This window comes from Miniopterus natalensis, chromosome 8, assembly GCF_054644295.1.
Source record: "Miniopterus natalensis isolate mMinNat1 chromosome 8, mMinNat1.hap1, whole genome shotgun sequence".
Taxonomy (NCBI): Eukaryota; Metazoa; Chordata; class Mammalia; order Chiroptera; family Miniopteridae; genus Miniopterus; species Miniopterus natalensis.
Genome location: NC_142088.1, coordinates 40066838 through 40089582, shown reverse-complemented (window position 1 = coordinate 40089582; position 22745 = coordinate 40066838).

Genomic DNA, 22745 nt, shown 5'->3' with positions numbered 1-22745 from the left:
ATCTCATCTGAATTTCGGGGGACAACGAATGTCCACTGCCATCTAGATTACAAGGTACTTTAGTATTTTAAGGAAAAGATGGGGTCTAAAGTACCTTTGATTATTATCTGAGGAAGGTTCTCAGTTTAGAGTTTTATTGGCTGAAGGTGGGAATAAGAAAATAATTGAATACCTCCTGGCTACACTTCCAAAGAACCTTCAAAGCCTGGGACTTCTTTGCAAGGGAAGATTAGGCAGATGGCTCTCATGAGCAAGCTAATTCTGGGCACTCCTAAGTGGACAACTGCCCAGGAAACTGAGGCCAAATATGTTTGCAAATGCCCATAAACTTGGAGCTGAAAAGACTAGAACGCTGGTTTCCAAACTTCCTTTAGCAATAGAGCCCTTTGCTCAAACAACAGTTTTCAAGGACCACATCGGAAAATTAGCTTGGAGATATGAAGACCCCTTGCCAAGCTTGGGAAGCACTCTTTAAAGCCAAGACATTTGGGGGGAAAACAAATCAATCTTTCTTGAGAAAGCAAATATTATGTTAATTTTCTGTTACTGCAGACAAGATAAATCCTCAAAAATACTGTTTTGACTACTCAATACTGTAAAAACATGAGAATGGGGTTGGGAGGGCTTGTGGGGGTGGATTTTCTACATATATATCCATAGCCCTGATTGTTATATAATTTTCTGATTGTTATATAATAATTTTCTATATCTTCATGGGGGGTTTGGATTATGTTTGTCAAATGTAACAAATGGTTACTTCAGATTTATATATTTCACTGATGTGAATGTTATGTTCAATAGGTTAAAAAACTATAAACAGATATTAAACTCTAGCTAATGATATGCATGTTGAAGTATTTAAAGGGAAGAGTACTTTGAAATGCATCAAAAGCAAAACAAGATGACTTGATGGATGGATAGTGGGATAGATATGTGACAAAACAAGGACAGCAAAATGGTAACAGCAGAATCTAGGCAATGGAGCATTCAGGTTTCAACTTTGCTGTATACTTGAAATTTCCTTACAAAATGTTGGAGAAAGAGTCCTTATCTTTTAGAGAATACATTGAAAAACTTATGAATAAAATTATGCAATCTCTAATTTGCTTCAAAATCATACGGAGGAACAAGTGTAAGGATTAATAGAGGAAATAAGATTGGCCAAGAGATCTTAATTTTTGTAATGGAAATGGGTAGATAGCAGTTCAAGCTACTGTAACAAGATACCACGGAGTGGGTGGCTTAAACAATGAACCTTTATTTCTCACAGTTCTGGAGGCTGGAAGTTCAAGATCAAGGTTCTGGTAGATTGTCTAGGGAGAACCCTCTTCCTGGTTTACGTGCACCTTTTCTCAGTGTCCTCACATGAGCAAGCTGTCTGCTGTCTCTTCTTATAAGGGTGTTAATTCCATCACGAGGTTCCACCTTCCTGACCTAATCACCTCCCAAGGGCCCCACCTCCAAATACCATCACTAAGGATGAGGGTTTGGGGGTGAGGGGCACACAAACGTTCAATCCATAGCAGTTCATTTTAGTATTCTTTCTATTTTTGTGCATATGCTTGAAATTTCCATAATAAATTTTTTTAGAAATGAACAAAATAATCCTGCATACATATCTTTTTTTAAAAGCTCTTTAATTTCCACTTTGTAAACATGATAAAATATTAAAAAGCTTTTTTTAAAAACAAACAAACAACACATTTTACCCCTAATGCCCACTATAGTAATAGGTGCCCACCTAAAATATCAAAGTAACCATTGTGCTCTCTTATCAAATTCATTTAACTAAAGTTGTGTCTAAAACGGAGAAGGCCCAGTTCCCACTCTGAAAGCATTTCTCATAAAGCATCAGTAAGGAATTCCAGGTTGTTAAGTTGCATCTGACTCTGGTCCTTGACATAGGTGCCTCTGAAACAAGATAGTAAGGAGGCTACAACTGTGGGGTAGCTGCAGTGCAAGCTTATGGGGCATATGCTGGGCTTGGGAGTTAGGGACTTGCCAGCACAGGAACCCAGGTTTCCCACTTCCACAATCATTGTTCCTACTTGTTTCCATACTGCTTTTCTAGAAAAATGCTAGAATTCTCAAAGCAAAAATAAATAAATAAATAAATAAATAAATAAATAAATAAATAAATCACACTTTGAAATTCATCAAAATGGAATTTCTCCTATATGTTCCCTATGCAATAAAGCTGGATTCAAAGAAATGCCCCCACATTCTGACGTTTAGCCAAACCACCTCAGGCTGTAGAATGGGGCCAGAAATATGTCAAGGCTGGCTAAGTTTCAATGTCTTCCATCCTTCCTGCTTGTCATCAAAAGAGAAGATCCCCCTCCCCCACGCCTTTCTCTCGGCACTCTCTCCAATTCAGACTTTCTTGTGGTCTTTCAAAACATTTCCTTATGAACCTGGATAAAACCTGAACAATCAAGGCTATAGAAAGCTGGAACGTTGTTTCCTGAACAATTTGAAATCTAAAAATAAATGAGTACCTGTGTGTTCTGTTTGAGTTTTGGATGAGAGCCCAAAAAGACTGCCTTTTGCACCTGAACTGGTTTGCCCAAACCTGTGCAAGGGAACTACCCTTCCCTGGGTTGAAATGCTATCAGTTATTGTTCTGTGTGTTGTAAGCATCTTGGTATTATTAAAGAGCATTTCCTGGAGGAGTTAAGGCGGAGAGACCTGAAGAGAATGATGGGAGTAAGGTATAGGACCAACAATGGAGACCCCATGAAAGTGTGCCTCCTGAACGGCGGGACCCCTGGCTCATTCCCTGTCCTGCTCCCAGATGCTGACATCCAGCCACATAATTCTCTACCTTCCCTCTCCCAACCCCAACTCACCCCAATGAAATATTGAAAGGCTCAGTTTTAGAGAAACTGAACAGCTTCAAAGAATAATCCTACATTTAAGGGTCCCCCCAACAAAAAAAACAGCTAACCACCAATCACTCTGCAGTGGTGAAACAAACAAACAGAGAGAACCCACAAAACATACTGTCAGCCGTGTGTGTTCACTCAGAGGGCCGGGTTGGCTGGTCAGTGGAGAACAAAGGATCATCAGAACAACCAAGGATCACCAGAACAACCAAGGACCACCAGAACAACCACCAAGGATCACCAGAACAACAACCAAGGACCACCAGAACAACCACCACGGATCACCAGAACAACCACCAAGGATCACCAGAACAACCACCAAGGATCACCAGAACAACAACCAAGGATCGCCAGAACAACAACCAAGGACCACCAGAACAACCACCAAGGATCACCAGAACAACCACCAAGGACCACCAGAACAACCACCAAGGATCACCAGAACAACAACCAAGGACCACCAGAACAACCACCAAGGATCACCAGAACAACCACCAAGGACCACCAGAACAACCACCAAGGACCACCAGAACAACCAAGGATCACCAGAACAACGACCAAGAACCACCAGAACAAACCCCAGGAACAATAACCTCCAGCAGGACAGACAGAGAAAAAACAAACAAACAGGGAAAAGGAACTAGAGGGAGAAACAAACCAGGCACCAAAAGACTTTTTTAAACCCTCAGAAAGATAGAAGATATCGTAGCCATGAAACAAGAACAGGATACTTTTTTTAAAAAAGAAAGAAAACATTAGAGAATGTAATATATGTTCTATAATTGGTAGCTATTGTTACTATGGCATTGAGTACTATGTGCTACCCCGTGGCTGCCCCACATAGGGACCTTTCCTTCAGTCCCCTGCACGGACGCCTTCACTCCTTACCCTCCACCCCTCCGCTGGCCTCCTGCCTGAGCCTCTTGCTGCGACTCAGGAAGCAAGTGGGCTTCGTGCTCGCTGGCCCTCGCCTGGGCCACTGCATGCGGCCCCTAGTCCGTTATCACATCTCTAGCGAGAGGCCTCCCCTAGCCTCCCGAAACAGGACCTCCTGCTGTTACATCTCTTCACCCCCACACCCCACTTCCTTTTCTCCACAGCACCATTACTGTAATGTAGAAATGATGTGATGTCCTGGTTGCTGTGTCTCCTCCAATTCCAAGCAGAGCAGGCCCCCGCACTTAACACAATGGCGTTACACAGCAGGTTCTCCACAAATATATTTTTTTAATTCAATACTTCTTTAATAAAGAATTGAGTAAATTTTAATAATATACTTGATAGGTTTGACCCCTAAGGGATCAAAGAGTCAAAGACAGTGAGGTTTCAATTTAGGTTGCTATAAATGTAAATTATAGATTATATTTCCTTTAATCTGAGTTTTGGTGGAATAAAATATAAGGGCTGGCATTATTTACCATTATGACAACTGGAAATGCCTGGGGTAGATATATCTATAAAATGTGAAAATTGTTCTCTACCTTTTTTATTTTTAGAAAGCCTGATTTTAGAAGAGATGCATATATTCTACAGGCAGCATTTCCTTGGGCAAGAACTGAAATTCAGAACCTTCCAACTTTAGAGTTTTTCAGAGGGACAGGCTCATTGAGAAAGTCTTTGTTGAGCCTAAAAGAGTGAATACTCTTCTGCGCTTTTTCTTTTGCACCAGCCACAGGCATAAACAAAGCAGTGGAGATGCTGAGAAGGATGTGTTCTGGGGTGGAGCCAACAGGAATAACTGAAGGAGTAGAGGTGGAGGAGAGAGAAAGAAGAATCAGTGATAACCCCCAGGCTTGTGGATGGTGGGTCACGCTTAGCGGAGAGAACAGATCTGTCTAGGCGGGCTAAGTGTGCGGTTTTTGCTAGCCATTGAGTAACTGCTGAATTTATTTCCACACCCTCATGTTGTGCCCCTCCCCCTCCCTCACCACATTCAGCCACTCTGGGGTTCCTTCGGTTCTTCTAACACGCAAACCTCACTCCTGCCTCTGAGCCCCGGCACATGCTGTTCCCTCACACTTTGCATGACTTCTCTTTTACTTCCTTCAGGCCTCAACCTAAATGTCCTCCCTTCAGTAAAGCTTTTGCTAATTATCTCATCTAAATTAGGACCCCTCTCTTATTGTCTAACGTAGCACTCTGCTCCATTAAAGGGGCTTATCATAATTTATAATCATCCATCAGTTTACTTTTATCATCTTTCTTTCCACCTGGAATGTAAGTGTGATCGACCCAGCACCTAGCACAATGCAAGGCACATAATCAGTGCTCATTGAAAATGCCATTAAAAGGACAGCTCCAGAGACACTGAAGCATGCAGCAGATTGATGTCATTCAGGGGGGGAACAGGAAGAGATTAGCCAAAGAATTTATATACATGTATGCATAACCCCTGGACAGACAATAATGCAGTGAAGGCCTGGGGAGGGGGTAGGAGCAGGGTGGAGGGGGTCACTGGGGGGAGAGACATCTGTAATACTTTCAACAATAAAGATAAATTTAAAAATTTTAAAAACAGAAGATAGAGGTTGAGTTGGCAAAAATAAGGGCATTGTAGGAAGAAGCAGTGTAAGCATGAAAGTGGGCCCATGGGTGTGTGGAAGGCCAGGAACCCTGGCCCAGACAATTCAGCTCAAGCTCCTAAACCATTCACCTCTACATACAACACGTGCAGCTCATATGCGAGAGTCCCAGGGATAAAGAAAGTACAAGATTTTCTTTCCTGTGCCACTGACTTCCCTGGGGGCTGCCTTGTCCACAAAGCCTTGCCAAAGGCAAGCCCGACAGCCCTTGCTATGGCTCAAGGTTAAGAACAGGACTGGAGTTACCAGAGACAACATCACAGACACATTCCCTGTCCACACTGGGCATTTTAAATTCATGCTCAAAATATCTTGCTAATAGAATTTAGCCTGTTTTTTTAAATAAACTTTACTATTTATAACAGTTTCTGATTTAGAGAAAAATGACAAGTGAGTTTCCATATACTCCACACCTAGTTTTCCCTGTTATTAACATCTTACGTTAATATCGTGCATTTGCTATAATTAATGAACCGATATTGATATATTATTTTTAACAAAAGTCCGTATTTTACTCAGATTTCCTTATTTTTATCCTGATGTCCTTTTTTTTATTTCATCATGTCTCCTTAGGCTCCTCCAGGCTCTGCCAGTCTCTCAGACTTTCTTTGTGTTTGATACTTTCACGGTTTTGAGGAATGCTGGCTGGGCGGTTATTTTGTAGGATGCCCTTCTATTGCAGTTGTGGGGGTTTGGGAGGAAGACCACAGGCATAAAGTGCCATTTTCATCCCATGATATCAAGAGTGTAGACTATTAACAGGACTCTGGATGTTGACCTCTATTAGCTGACTGAGGTAGTATCTGTCAGATATCTCTACTACAGAGTTACTCTTCCCTCCCCACCTCCTATTCCCCCCCACCCTGGTTCTTTCCACACTGTACTCTCCAAAAAGCAGTCACTATGCACCACCCACATTTAAGGAGTGCAGAGTTATGCCCCACCTCCCTGAAAATTGTTTTGTTTTTTGTTTTGTTTTGTTTTGTTTTGTTTTGTTTTGTTTTGTTTTGTTTTGTTTTGTTTTGTTTTGTTTTAAGCACATTCCTACTTTCTGGCAGGACAAGGTGCAACCTTGTTTCTTAAATAATATCCTTAGCAGACCCTGATTTGAGGCAGTCCCAGAAGTAGGTAACTAAAAGGATGTCCCTGCCATTTGTCCAAGGAAAGGGATATTTCTAGGCCATTTGGCTCCCTGGTGCTCACTTTTATGAGGTGTTTGCCTTGCCTCTCAAACAGAAGTCATTTATCAAGTGTCAAGGGCACAGGAAGCCACAGGACAGGAAGGACAGGAGAAGTGCTAGACTGTAGCAGGAGGGGCACCAAACACAGTCAGAAAGACTGAGATTGGCTGTGTCGTCCACACCAGCTGAGCCACCTGAGGGCAGGCACCTCCCCATCTCTGGTTTCCGCATATATTCCTTGCAGGGCTTTGAGAAGATGAAAGGTAATGCGCGGAAAATTTTTTTTTTTTAATTTATCTTTATTGTTAAAAGTATTACAGATGTCCCATTTTTCCCTCCAATTGACCCCCTTCACCTCGCTCCCACCCCCTTCCCAGGCCTTCACCCTGTTATTGACTGTGTCCATGGGTTATGCATATATGCATATAACTCCTTTGGTTAATCTCTTCCCACCCTCCACCCCCCTTCACTCTTCCCTCTGAAATATGATAGTCCGTTACATGCATCAGTGTCTCTGGATCTATTTAGTTCATCAGACTCTTTTCTTCATTAGCTTCTTGTTAAAGAAGACCCTTCAACTTTTCCTGTAGTGCTGGTTTGGTGGTGATGAACTCCTTCAGCTTTTTCTTACCTGTGAAGCTTTTTATCTGACCTTCAGTTCTAAATGATAGCTTTGCTGGGTAGAGCAATCTTGGTTGTAGTTCCATGTTTTTCATCACTTTGAATATTTCTTGCCACTCCCTTCTGGCCTGCAAGGTTTCTATTGAGAAATCAGCTGACAGTCATATGGGTGCGCCCTTGTAGGTAACTAACTGCTTTTCTCTTGCTGCTTTTAAGATTCTCTCTTTGTCTTTAACCTGTGGGGGAACTTCTAGCACCATGCCAGGCCCCAAACTGCTGCTTTAAAAAAAAAAAAAAGAAATGGTGAGCCTCTTAGGAGAAAGAATGAGAGAGAGGATCCATTCTGCAGGGATCTCAGGGTTGGAAGGGAGCATAATCGAGGTCTCCAGCCCCTCCAACCAGCCAGGCTCAGCTAGTTCAAAACCAAGCAAATGGCTCATGAATTCTAATCTATTCTTCTAGTCTCAGCTCCCCTCACCATGCTGGAAGGACAAATTACAGCATTTTATTATTTGCTTTTTTACTGTGTATTTTATTTATCTCTGTTGTGCTGCCTAGTTTGGGGCTTTTTTTGCTCATTGCTCCCTACTATTTGTGTTCTTGGTAAAACCACCAATCGCTGTAATGTACCTCTCCCAGCCTTCAATGTCTACATTGTCTTCTTGCCAAGCTAATAACTTCATTCATTTCTGTTTCTACCCAGTCTGTAGTATTCTACTATAGCAGCCCAAATTGACTAAGACAAACGTCCTCTCCCCTTTTTCCCTGCTGAATCTCCCCAGTCATTCATACCATACATATCCCTCCGGGCCAGGCCCCTGCCCAGCACCGAGATGCATCCCTTCCATGACGCCCTCCCAGGCCTGCGGATCTCATCTTCCTCTAAACCTATAAGGTTAATGGCCCGTGAGGTTCATCCACATGACAGACAAACCCTTTGAAGATACCTCCTGTACTGTCATCTTCTCTCTTGTAATCTAATTCTTTATGATTATTTCATATCTTATCTTCCCAACTACATTATAAATTCCTTGAGCAGAGATTGTGTCTCATATTTCTTTATAGTTCTCTCTGTCCTGGCACTACCTCTGGCACATGAAAAGTTCTTTCTAAAGTCATCCACCTTCAAAGCACTAGCCTTAATCACTTCATCACTTCATAAAAGAAAAAAGTCAGATAAAGGGGGATGAGGCATAAGGTCAGATAAAGAGAGAGAGAGGATGGGGCAAGGCAAGGAATCGAGATAATCAGAATAAAAAGAATTGAGCCAAGACAAGCCCTGATAATAGGTCAGGTTAAATTTCACTGAAATGTTGAGTGGATAAAAAACCCAGTGCTGCTGAAAGAGAAAGAGCAAACTGTTGTGTGCTAGTTTGGCAATCTCCCTCTCTGCCTTTCTCATGTACTTCTTCCTACTGAATATTGGAAACCCCTCTACATAAGCTCCAACAGCCTGCCTTGCATTGGAGTTATGTTGAATTAAATATTATTTGAACTAAGTGACATGTAACCACCTTGAAATCATAGAACCATAGGTTTTCCAACCTGGAAACAATATAAGAGACCAGTCAAGGTGACAATTCTCAACCTAAATTCTAATGTCTCCTTTCAAAATATATATGACTCTCTGGAAATGATATGAAAAATCTAGTATAAGCCCTTGTCAACTTTTTCTGGAAAGAAGATTTACAAATTTCATCAGATTCTTAAAGGGGTCAGGCTGCAAAACAGTTAAAGATCACTGCTCTGGGCTAAGTCCTTGATGTTACAGAAAGGCCTGCGGGAGAAAGGTTAGCAAGTGTGCCCAAGGAAACGGAGCCAGGTGGTGAAAGAACCAGAATTATGACCAGTTCTCCCGACTTCTAGCTGCCACTTTTTCTCCTGTGCTTACACTCCTCGCTTTTTTGTTATAAAGACATTTTCTTTGTGGCACTATTTGCTCTAACAGGGTTTGACCTGGGGTGTTCTGGGTGTTTTGCTCTGTTACATTCTAAGCATCTTCCATTTACCTGCTTCCCTTCGCCCTAATGATGCCCACAGGGATGTAATTTTCTCACTTCTCTTTTTCTGTTATCACCCTCTCTGGCCTTTGCCCACTCTCTTTTCTGCTACACATGGCACGTCTCCGGGTGCCCTTCTGTCCTCTCATCTGGATTTTATGAGGAGCATTTATTTCCATGTTTTCTGTATTTGCCTGGATGTGCTCTAACGGAGCTGATGGTGAAACTCTTCTGTCTCAGCAGGAAACGATTGCTCGCGGCAATTATGCCTGCTGTCTTCCTTTTCATTTTCCTTCAGCTCTTGATGAAACTGTGTTTCCAGAAACCCTATGAATTCTCTCTCAGACTCTTACATAACTCGGTGTATTCAGCCATGCCGTTTCAATCCATATCTTTGTTTGGTTGGGCATTTGGCTCATTTTCTCTCCAAATAATTTGGTGGCTATTTTATCTTCAGTTTCTCTCACACTGTAGACGATCTCCTGCATCCAAATGGATGGCTCAAGATTCGGTCAGATTTGGCTGGTATTTCTATTATTAGCTGCAGAATGAGTGTGTGAACCTGCCAGTTGTAGGGTTCTTTGAGAGTTTGTTTTGCTGATTTGTTGTTTTGAGGGGAATGCTTGTTTACTTTTTAGGGGGAAGGGATGTTAATTTTGGGTCCTATCTTAGGGCTAAAGTTTAAAATGTGTTCTTTTGCTCCAATTTATATTATTTATACCATTGAAGAGCTCGTCCCTTAGGCAAAACCGTGTGTGTGTGTGTGTGTGTGTGTGTGTGTTTTCTGGGAACGAATCCAGAGAATATTTCACTAGAGCTGAAATATGGTTTTCAACTTCTTCTCTATAAATAAATCAACACTTGAGGATAAATTCTCAATTCTTCACCCTCTACCCCACCCAGCTCCATCCCTTTGCCCTGACCTTCCTCCAGGTTAAGATTCTACCCCTACAGAGTAGCACCAACAAAATAAAGGTAGAAATCCAGCCCTTATACACTACACTGGGGTTCAGAGGAGGCCAATAGAGTCATTGAAATGGATTGGAGATGAGGTGAGGGAGAAGATAGTCCAAAAGCAACTCAGATACCTGGGCCCTTTCTTTGGGCCATGGGTTGACAGATAGTGAATGTGCCTTAAGAATAAATGAGAGACTGATTGGTTGTATCTGAGCCACTGGATCTTGTGACAGGAGGGAGCAAATTAATTCTAAGTTCCACTGAATAAGCAAGAAGTAGGGGAGGAGTAATATTGAACCTTGGCTATATTTCCTGATTGGTTCAGGAGATAGGGCAGGACAGATTCTACAAGGAGTTCATGATGATCCTTCAGAAATGAATTGGGGGAGGCAGAGGCAGTGAGGCAGGGCCTGACGCCCTATGGCAATGGCTTGTACCCCACTCCTCCTCTGTGTGCATGGTACCCTGATGAACTTTGAACCCTGCCAGGGGTACCATCAAAGTCTGATCAATGTGTGAACTGTATTTTTGCTGTAATTGAGAGCATAGAAATTGGCAAACCCACTATCGTAGTGGAAAATCCCATCCATCTTTCTCAGTTATTGTTAGGTCAAGTAGGCAAAAATGAGCCCAGAGATTTTATTGGTTGGGTCCTAGCAAAAAGTGATGCCATACTCAGATGAGGGGAAGAAAGACAGTTTAATTAAACATTCACAAGCTATGGGTAAGGTTAAGGGACCCCAACCAAGAATGGATGGAGAAGAACACCCAGGCCTAGCAACAAGAGCAGGCTCCAAGGCCTATAGGGACCAGGAGAGGGCTTGGTTACCAACACCAGTGGGAGCTGTAGCTAACAGAGAGGGTGCCCGACAATCTCTGTAGCCATTGACAGAGGATTGCAAAATGGCCCAGCAATAGAGAGCTGAATGTGTTAATATTCTGACCTTTCTCTCTACCTCTTTCCAATCTCTGCCCATAGCTCCCACTGGCATATCCCAAGAAAGCCCAGGGGTAAAGAGTACTTGATAAAGTATATACAGGTCAGCCTTCTGAAACACAAAGCAGGGTGAAGAAACTTAAGAAGTCAGTCTGGAGGGGCAAAGGGAGAAGATTCAACACAGATATAGCTTATTTCACAGCATCATTTACAGGTTTTGTTTGTTGGAGGAAAATAGAACCCTGGATCCAACAATTAAAGAATATGCACTCTTTCTGAGCATATACAGAACACGTACAAAAATTGACCACAATTCTAGGCCAACAAAACAAGTCTCGGCAAATTTCAAAAAAATCCACATCAACTAGAACCTGTCCTTTGAACACAAAATGATTCAATTGTGAAGGACTAGAAGTCAATTTAAAAAATGGGGGAGGACCCACACATTTGGAAATTTTAAGAACAAAGTCCTAATAACTCAAAGAAAAAAAAATCATATAAATTTAGATATACTCAGAAATAAATGATCATAAAAATACTACATATTAAACTTTGTGGATGTAGCAAAAATAGAACATAGAGCAAAATGTGTATCCTTAAATACCTATGGTAGATAATACAAAAACTAAAAATTAAAGAGCTAAGCATCTAATTTAGGACATTAGGTAAAAACAAAGAGGCTGATAAAAATATAAATGAAAAAATGAATGACATAGAAAACAAAAATAAAATAGAGACAACCAACAAAACCAAGTGCTGGTTCTATGACAAGATTAAAATGAACTTTTATCAAATCAATTTTTTAAAAGGATGAGTAAGCAAGGATACACAAATAAATGTTTCAACTCTGCTTCCTTCTTCGTGGCCTCAGTTCCCACGTTGCCAGCCTCCAGCTGTCATTTCTTTTGCTTTATGAGACCTGAAATGGTGTGTTTAAAATTATATCCTAAATGAGCAAAGTGCACAACTGATCAGGTGACCGTACAGAGTCTGGGGAAATTCTACAGACGTTGCTGCATCTGCTGGCCAACAATAACAGCTATGGGTTCTGTGCTCCCCTGTGAGGGGACCAGGCTGTTGGGAGAACCAGTTTTACTGTCTAAATGAAGATAAAAAGAGCACAGGGGGTGCTGAGCACCTGAAGTGGAAGGAGTGTAGAAATGAAGCTCCTGGAAGAAAAACCAGTGCCAACCTGGGAGGCTAAACAAGTAAACGACAATCAGGGACCTGCTTCCTTATTTTATCCAGAGCCAGCTCTGCACTCACTACTCACGAGGCTGCGAACACCATGGTTGCCGTGGGATTTAGGGTGCTAAAGGGTTCTCCGTGGCTACAAAAAATCTTTCTGTTGTGCTGCTTTAAGAATTTTCTTTTGCTTTTGTATTCTCCATTTTCCTTCTGCTGTTTTATAATACCTTTACTACGGGGAGTGCAAATCCCTTCTCGGTCTTGAGTCATCTTTATAAAAGGGAGGCCTGTTTACAAGGGCGATCTCACGATGTGTAGACCAAAAATAAAACACTCATCCAAATCATCCAAATCCTGGGGTTTTATATCCGTGGAAGACTGGAAGGTACAAAGAACTGTGACCCAGGTGCAGGGTCATTTCCAGCTTCATAATTACAGAGGGGAAACAGCATTTCAAAGTCATAGGTATGGAACTGAGGTTGGCAAGGACAGAGGTGTGATTACACAGGTTAAATAATTGCCAACTACCTCAGCCATTATAAATTAGTAATATCAACACCCTAACTTTGAAATCTATTTGTTGTTAATGTATCTCTAACCACAGCTGAACAAACTCTTAAAATGGAAACACAGGAGCTCATTTTCTCACATGCAAAGCTGGTTCCAGTCCTTTTGACTCTCGAAATGATCAGTCATTAATCAGCTAAAATAGTTCACATGGTTGGAGAGAAATCCCTGCGTTTCAATTTATTGGAAACTCAATTCAGAATTCAATTAAAAATATCAATATTCTCCATTCAGAGAAACATCCCCCAAATAATTCTTTCATTTCCAATTTTAATTAAAAGAACTGTCTGAGAATCGTATGTTCTGTTGTTTTACACACCCATTAAAAAACAAATATGGACTAAAAGTGATTGACATTGTCCTCATGGTAATGCCCTTAACATTCTCATCCTGGTCATTTATAATCCCTGTAAGTAGGTGAAATACGCGTCTCTATTTATTTAACTTCTAAGGAAAGAGACCTCATTTGCTCCCCAGTAACTCCTTCAACATAATAAAACACTGACCTGAAAAAGACTTTTCTTTGGTTTCAATATCTAAGTATGATGAGATCTCTATAGGCCATTAGAGTCTTTTCCTTTTTTTAATCTTAAATTTTGATTTATCCCTGTAAATACATAAAGTCACCTTCTATGTGTTTAATTCTCTGACACAAAAATCAGAAGCAATATTTATAAAATCTCTGAAACTGCTGTTAATACAACACACCTGACTGACTGCTCTGAGGTTTGTGTTATATTAGCATTTGTATTCTTACTGTCTATTCAATTTAGGACATGGGTAAGGTAATAAACCTCTAGGCTATGTTTGATTACACAAGACTGTAATTCTTCTGCATTTTTCTTAAGAATTACCATAAACAAAATATGAATGCTTCCTTGTTTCACCCTGTTTTCCTCCTTTGAAACCTGAGCATTATTTTGATTAAAAACTGTCATATAATTCCTGCGATAAGTCTTCCTGAGAACAGTTTAGAAACACACAGTCCAGACTAGCACTTAACGGTAAAAAGGGGGCTCATCTTACTTAAATAAAACAGGGCTCCCATGCAAGAGCAATACTGAATTTTCACCCAAAATTGTCTAGCATGTAAATGAGGTGTAAATGAAGTGCTCCCTGAATAGGCATTAAATGAGCATTAAGAGGGAAGATCATAACAGTCCATCATTTCAATGGTCCCAGCCCAAAGGTGCTTGAGTCACTTTGACAAAACAGAGTATGACAGCTTCATAGGCATTGTTTCAGGCAGCTAAGTCCAAACTCAGTGCAAAAGAGGGAATGAAAATAGGGCCAAGTGTCACTGAAGCCAGAGTCCATCGCTTTTCTGGATTGGGCTCACCAACTTAGTCCACAGGAGGGAGGATTGTATGTGGTTTCACTTTAAGTAAATAATGAACATCTGATATGAAAATAAGCCAAACAGTTGACTTTTTGTTTGAATCCAAATCCTGGGCAATGCTCTGGAGATGCTCCCTAAAAGGATTGCAAGTGCTCCCTGAAACAGCACGGAGTTGCAGCTCCTGGCTTTGCTTTATGTGTTGAAGGTGTATAGAGTGAATGTCTAATGATCATCTTCTCTATGGGGGTTTAGGATAAAAATGTTCTGCTTTTGCCAACCAATGACTAACATTTGTACATCTTTCTCCATAAAAGGAGTCCCCGTACAATAGTCCAACTTCAGTACTAATGCATCCATCAATATAGGAAAACAGGTCCAATGCTATTATGGGATCCTCACACGTTCCCAGGATCTACTACCAAGCCTTCAACATGGTAGGTACTCAAAATTATGTTATATAAGTCAACCGTAGTTTACTTATTAATTATCGAGGATGGATTTCCATCCACTTTTATTCAATCCCCTAGGCCTGCATCTGCACCATGTCCAGACGGAGGTGGGAATGAAATCTGTGTCATGGAACACAGTTTATGAGAAAATTATCCATAATTTGACCTCATTAATATCATTTGTACTGGTGTCATCAACCCACTAAATATCCTACTTCTTGGTTATGTTGCTAACAGAATATGTTTTAGATCCATAAGGAATTAAATATCTAAATGTCAGCATCAAAGAATATATTTCTAGGATACACACACACACACACTGTACAAGACACACACACACTGTGTAGTCATCTGACCTGATATATCAGATTATTTTCCAAATGACTTTTTTTTCAATAGCAAATCTGGATTTTCATTATTTTTATGGCTTTTTTTTTTTTTTTTTTTACTATGTGAATACAATAATGTAATATAATCTTTGCTTAATACTTAGGGTTAAACTTAGAAACACAAATTAATGTTCTCAACTGTAACACAGGGGTGCTCTCAGGGACTACTAATGTACATAAAACTCCCTTTTTAATTATACTGAAAGGTTTCAGTTTAGAGGGAGGGAGTGTCTGTTTTAGGCTACTTCTTTGCTTTTTGAGGCTTTGTCTCCTCAAACAAGAGAACAAGAGATTATCACTTCTCTCTGCTGGCATGTGTCTGCCTCTAACTCTCTCCTTTCCTGCTCACCCCAACCCCCACCACATCACTGTATTTTCTGCTTCTAAAATGCTTGCTGGAACTGTTCAGTCACTCAGTTCTTCGTTCTACAAGTATTTAATGAGCCTCTACTATGTGCCAGGCACTGTCCTGGGGATAACATAAGCCCGTTCTCACGGAACCCACAGCTGATGGGTGCAGATAGACACTAGGCAAAGAATCGCACAGATAAATGCTACATCACCTCTGAAGTATGAGAGAGCCCAGAACTCATCAGGGAGAACCCAGAACTCATCAGGGAGAACCCAGAACTCATCAGGGAGCAAGGGAAGGCCTCCTGGAGCAAGCCATGGTTGAGCTGATTTCCTGAAGAGGGGACTCGGGGCACAAGGGCATGGAGAGCATTCTTAGCAGAGGGAAACACATATGCAAATGCCCTGCAGTCAAAGAGACTGAAGACCATCCACAACCAGGGGCCCCTGTGGCTGGGACCCAGGCTTTTGGTCTCTATTCTAAAGGCAATGGAAGGGGGCTGAGGTGTAAGTGTGAGGGGGACAGGTGACAACAAATTTTGCATTTTGAAAATACCACCTTGGCTTGCAGAGTGGAGGACAGTTTGGACACAGGCAAGTGTGTGCGCCAATAGGAGAGTGCGGCAGTAAATCTAATGAGAAGTGATGGTAGCTCGGACAGAGGCAGGAGTTCTCGGCCTGCGACCCACAGAAATCGGTGAATTTGGGTAGGAAAAAAAAGCACATCTTTACTCTCACCAACTTCTGATTGAAAATTAGTACTTCCTTGATGAATGTAGACAACAAACTACAGTAGTATCAGCAGCACCTGTGCCTTTGCAACCAGGGGGAATCACAGTTGTTTTCAGATCCCATTACCGTTGTTGCACATATATGAAGATGTCATTTACGCTCATCACTACTTGAAAATTACTGTAGGTGTTAGGCCTGTCACCATAGGATGTTACAAAATGCATTAATAAAGAAGCACAAATGATTATAACTCAATTTGTTAAATATTTTGATAACTGTATTTTAACTTAGATTTTCTTTGTAATCCTACGTATTTTACTTTATGAATTTAAGCCTTATTCTGAAAAGGGGCCCATATATTTCACAAGTAAAGAACCCCTGTGGGTCAAGGGGAGTGGGAAACTGGAGAGTTATTTAGAAGGTCAACGTGGCATGACCTGCATGGGTGTGCAAGGCTGGAGGGGAGGAAGGTGCCTGGGTTATGGTTTATGCAAGTGGATGGACAGTGGAGGTCTGGTATTTTACTCAGGACAGAAAATACTGGAAGGAGGTCACAAAACATTCATGGACAAAGGGCAAGAGCTTTAGTTAATAGACTTGGGGGCATCCAGTTCAGCCATTTTGTCTCACTTTTGGGGTCTAAGTCAAGTTGCAGATAATTGAGAAATATTAAGTTTGGTGTCATCATAAACAGACACAGATATATATAAGTAGGGATGGTTATCAAGGAAATTACAAATTTCTATTCATAAAACAATTCCTAGTTACAAAATATTTTTAATATTCACAAATGAAACAGTTATCAAAAAGTCTGCCATTTCCTCTGTATTATAAGATTATTTTCCAGGGGATTGAATTTCTTTTCCCAGAGGATTCCAGTTTTCATTTAAACCTTTAGTTAAGCGATGGATGTCATCACCCAATGTCTTCCCTGGGCCCAGTTCCCATCTATTCTTTTTTTTTTTCTATTCATTTAAGACCAAAAATTCTGCTGCATCTCCTCAAAAAATCAGGACAGCATCAACCCAAATATCCTCATTATTTCTATTACTACATATGAGCAACATATTGACTTTGCCAAAATAATTAAACAAACTTGAATCATGAGTCACTAGCCAGAGTTCCTTTAGTGACTTCATCCAAGCCTCCTGCCAGCTCTCCCATCTGGCACCTGGCCAGGGTAGGGCTGCAAAAAGGGGAGTTTAAATCCAGTGTGTGTTCCCATTTCTGTTTACCTTCCAAATCGATCCACCTTCTTAACACTAATACATTCAGAATAAAGTTTTCAATATGAGAGTATTATGCTAAGTGAAAATAAGTCAGATAGAGAGAGACAAATACTGTATGATTTCACTTACACGTGGAATCTTAAAAACAAAGCAAATGGAGAAACAAAACAAAACAGAAACAGACCCAGAGACGAGCTGCAGGTTGCCAAAAGGGAAGGGGGTGAGAGTAGGAGAATAAAACATTATTAAATAAGTAAGCAAATCAATAAGAGAGTCAGGGTATCTAAGTAGTGGTTTGCCCTTGGCAGAACTTGATAGAAATGTTCTCATTTTCTGCTGTTTTTCCTTTCGCCTGTGGAAAGAACGCTTCAGGCAAGAACAAATTCAGAAGCTGGTAGGCAGTATTGGAGAAGTGGTTTTCCTTGCTCTTGTCTTTCTCAGGTGTCCATGTACATTGTGCCAGCAGTGAGACTATTGCAATGACTTCCTCCTTTTCATTTCCTTTCACCTACTCACCAGGCCTCAACATCTCTTGGAGGAAAATCGCAAAGAAATCAAAGCCATGGAATGTTATTTTTAAGTCTCTCCACATCAAGAACTCTATGATGTACGCTACACTCAGTGAAAGCCATTTCAGTTGTCCTGCCTTCAGATTTCCAGAATTTAATACAAAATGTGAGTATTTAATTGACTAATGTACCTATTATTACTTTCGATCATGTGCACAAGACAAAACAAATTTTTTTCAAAGGCATTTACTGCTATAAATAGGTAGGTTCTTCTTCTTACTATAAAGCATTTCAACAAAAACTTTTTGCATCAAACTGCTTAGTTGTTTGTTTTTAATTTTTCAGGTTAAAAGTCTGTCTGGCTGACTAAAGTACCTGGGAGTTAGGTGAGCTTAGCCAGGTGGCTAGACACAGTTCTCAAACTTTATTTTTTAGATTTCCTATTACATAGAGTAAATATTGAAGTAAGAGAGAACTTAGAAAAAAAATAACATGGCATGCCTGTAAATGCCTGCCTCACACAATGTGATCTCCTAGGGCAGAGAAGTCACATTTGCTTGTTTTTTTTCTTTCAGTTAGAAAATGGGCAAAAGACATGAACAGACAGCTCACTGAAGAGTATATACAGATGGCAAACAAGCCCATGAAAAGCTGTAGAACATGAACGGTCATTAGAAGTATGCAAATTAAAGCACAGTGAGATATTACTACGTGTCTAAAGCATAAGATAATCTGAATGTGCTGGATTTTTTGAATAGCCATTTGCAGAGCTTCAAAACACAAACCAGCAAAAAAGAAAAAATGTGCATCATAGCCTGACCCCAGACTACAGGAAGAGAAGAGCCTCAGGAGCCACTGGGCCAGGCCCTCTGGCAGGGGCAGACTCCCCTCCTCCCCTCCTCCCCTCCTCCCCTCCTCCCCTCCTCCCCTCCTCCCCTCCTCCCCTCCTCCCCTGTCGGCTTCTCTGCGCTCGGGGCTCCATTCTCACAGATACCTTTACCTACCTGCTAGACCAAAGCTGCTGGCAGTTCAGATATTTGCACCTTCTCAGCATCAAAGCGAGAAAGTAAAGAATCTCTTCTTCCTTTCTACTAGCTTCTGTTTTAAAAACTGTCAGGGGCCCAGCTGGGCGTGGCTCAGCGGTTGAGCATCGACCTACGATCCAGGAGATCAGGGTTCGATTCCCGGTCAGGGCACATGCCCAGGTTTCGGGCTCGATCCCCAGTGGGGGGCGTGCAGGAGGCAGCTGATTAATGACTCTCTCATCATTGATGTTTCTATCTTTCTCTCTCCCTCTCCCTTCCTCTCTCTGAAATCAATAAAGATGTATTTTTAAAAAATGTGACAGGGAAAGACTGATTGGCCCACTTTACAACACATGCCCATGCTCAGACTAATCACTGTTGCAGGGAATGTGGTGCTGTGATTGGCCCAGCTCATGCCAACTTCCTGCCCGGTGACAAGCACAATGTCAGGGAGCTGAGATCAAATTTTAAAAGTGCAACTCCCTTTTGAATCATACATTAACACAGTCTCAGAGGGAGAGGAAATGCTAAGCAAACAAAACAGTAAGTGCTCACCTATTTATGTGCAATCATGATTCTACAGCATTTACCAGGTACGATTGTTGCCCTGGTTTGACATTTAAGATGCCAGAGATCGATGTAAATTGCTTTATAGCAAAGGCCTTGTTCCCCCAAGATAAAATTACAATTGATATAGCTCATTTTTAGGTTTTCACAAAAAAAGGAATAATTCTATAGCAACATTAGGTGAACTATTTTCCCCTATTTCAACCATTCTCTGATATCCAAGCAGGTGTTCCTGGAAGTAAAACAAAACATTGAAAAACTCCTTTTCTCATCATTTATAATAGGCCACATTAATAACTTTAGAGTACCATTAATGATCTTTCCACATAAAAATAAATGCTCTAGAATTATTCTAATTCAGCAACATCAGCAGTGCCCACAGCACTAAATGCAAGTACCATAAACACGTCTTATTAGTGGGAATGGCTATTTCCTTCATCACACAATTCTAGGGGCCAATATAAAGGTGTCTTCCTCCTTCAATGTTGGGCACCACAAGCAATGACACACAGCACTCTGACCCAGAGGAACTGGAGGCCAGCCACTCGCAGGCAGGTGACTTCACCACTCTGGATCATCCTTTCCTTGGCTATAAAAATCATAGGATTGGGTAGATAAACTTAAAGGTATTTTCGAGCTCCAAATGATATAATTCTAACAAAATTAATTCACATAAATGAGGCATAAAAGAGCCATTTGTTTTATCACTTAGAGTAAAGCCAGTTGTCAGCCTCTCATTTATTAAGCGTTTACACGGCCCCTTCCCGCCCTCTGGGCTGGGTGGCAGGGACATAGGATGAGTACACTGCAGCCTCAAGGAGCACACAGGCTGGGTGTGCAGAGGGCAGATGAGTGTGGAAAGAGATCATTAAAATGCCGTGTTGCAAAGGCTCTGGGAGAGGAGCAGACAAGAAGCATGGAGAGGAAGTGACTAACTCACCCGGAGGTGCCTAACAGGGAAGGTGCTATTCAGGACAAGCCTGGAAAGGTGAGTTCAACAGATCACTGGTGCAGATGACCAAGTTTGAGAAAAGAATCTGTGCGGAGAGAAAGCACGTCCCAAAGGAGCCTGTGGTGTTGCGAGAGAGGGAGTCTGGTGAGAGCAGGATGGGCACAGGGACTTTCTCCTGTTGACAGGATGAGCCACTGAAGAGCTTCGCACAGGAGTCGGGCAGGCTCAGACCTGCCTTAGAGAAGCTGCCTGGTAGAGATACAGAGTGAATCAAGGGGAAAGGGCCTGAGGGCAGGGACACCGAGCCACTGGGAGGCTCCTGCATTCGAGGCTGAATGAGCTGATGAGGGTCTGGATTAAGGCAGCGGCCAGGGTTAGGGAGAAGGAAGACAGGCGCTACTGAAAGGGGAGGCTTTCCCAGGAGGCCCAGGAACTGAATTACCTTTACCATGCTGGGGAGAAAAAACTTTCCTTGTACCCTCTTAGGCACAGTTCCTAGGGGCATGTTAATTAAACTAACCAAAGACAGATTAACAGGAGAATAGGCACCCAACTTTTGTTAATATTTACATGCACAGAGGTTCACAGAAAAAAGTGAAGCTCAAAAAAGCAGTCAGACTTAGAGACTTACATGCCATTTTAACAAAGGAAAGAGGGTTTGGGCTTCAGGGGAGGTAAATCATGGGGAAGTAACTAGGAAATACGAGGGGAACTATTGTAAGATAGGTTAGTTTAGTCAATTCTGTCATGCGAGCTTATCGCAGTGTGCACTCTGTCTTCTCTTCCCTTCCTGGGGGTGGGGGCAGGCACTGTCACAGAGGGAAACGCATGTCCTCCTTAGAGGCAGAAAAAGGGAGGGCAGAGGACTCTTCCTGCGTCTGTTGATTCTCAATTGCCTTTGGGTCAAAACTATCCTTCTGCTCAATCCTGGCATATAGTGGGGTGGCATATTCCGGTCCCCTTCAACCACATGTGTGGTTTTGATTTTAACTTCACTGAGCCTCACTTTTCTCACTTCCAAAATGAGAACAAAACTTGGCAGATTTGCAATTAAAATATTACACAATCCATTTAAACTACTCAAGAGAATAGTAAGTGTTCGACAAATATAAACCATCATCACTTTTGTTATCATGCACCGTTCTCCAGTCCTCCCCAAGGGAACAGGCTGAGCAGAGCTGACAGCCACCTGACATTAGCATGAGGTCAGTGCAGGCTGGGGCTCGGCAGGCAAGTGAACCCAGAGTGACCAGGAGCAGAAAGAGCTGGAAAATGGGGGAATAAATGGCCTTTGGGTGTCAAGGATAAAAGGTATAAAGCCAGAATCTGTCATCTAAGGGACTAGCATGGAGGCTGAAATAGGAAACAAAGACAGGATGATCAGGAAGTATCAGGGACTAAGTGAGAACCGAGAGCAAGGTCTGAGAAGGAAAGAAGGTCCCAGAACAATTGCTGCTGAAGAGCCCAGGGTGTGGGTGGCCCCCATGGTCAACTTGGTTTAAAAATCAGGATGTACCACAGCAGACGCTGTTGACTAGCACCCTCTAAGTGACCTTGACAACACCTCCCAACAAAAGACTGAAGACCTGTTGTAAAGAATCTCTCAGCTTGCCCGTTCGGGCATGGCTCAGCGGTTAAGCATCAATCTAGGATCCAGGAGATCGTGGCTCGATTCCCAGTCAGGGCACATGGCCAGGTTGTGGGTTCAATCCCCAGTCGGGGGCGTGCAGAAGGCAGCCGATCAATGACGACTTTCTCATCTTTGATGTTTCTATCTCTCTATCTCCCGCTCCCTTCCTCTCTTGGAAGTAAATAAGGATATACTATATATATCTGCTTTCAAGAACAAGAGAACATGAAGCCTTCCCTGAAGCCTCCAGGTAGCAGGGACAGCATTCATTCTTTCTCACTGTCCTTCCCACCCAAGATTGAAGATATCAAGGAAGAAATCATTAACCAAAGCAAGAATTTTTAACTGACTTTCCAGGCCTTGTTCTAAACTGTTTCCCCTATTAATCCTTTCATCCTCACGACTGTCAAAGTGGACACTGTCTTCAACCCCACCTTAGAGGTGAGTAAGGTGAGGCTTAGCAATGGTGAGGCACCTGGGTGAGGTGACCCAGCTGGGAAGACCCTGACTGTCTGCTGTCGGAGCCGCCCTGCACCAGTGCTCTCCTGCCTCACCTGGTGCAGGCGGCCGGGGATGCCAGAGGAGAGGGCATGGAAGCCCAGACCTCCTCCCCCGAGGCCAGAGGGAACTGGAGGAGGTTAAGTAATTTGGAGTT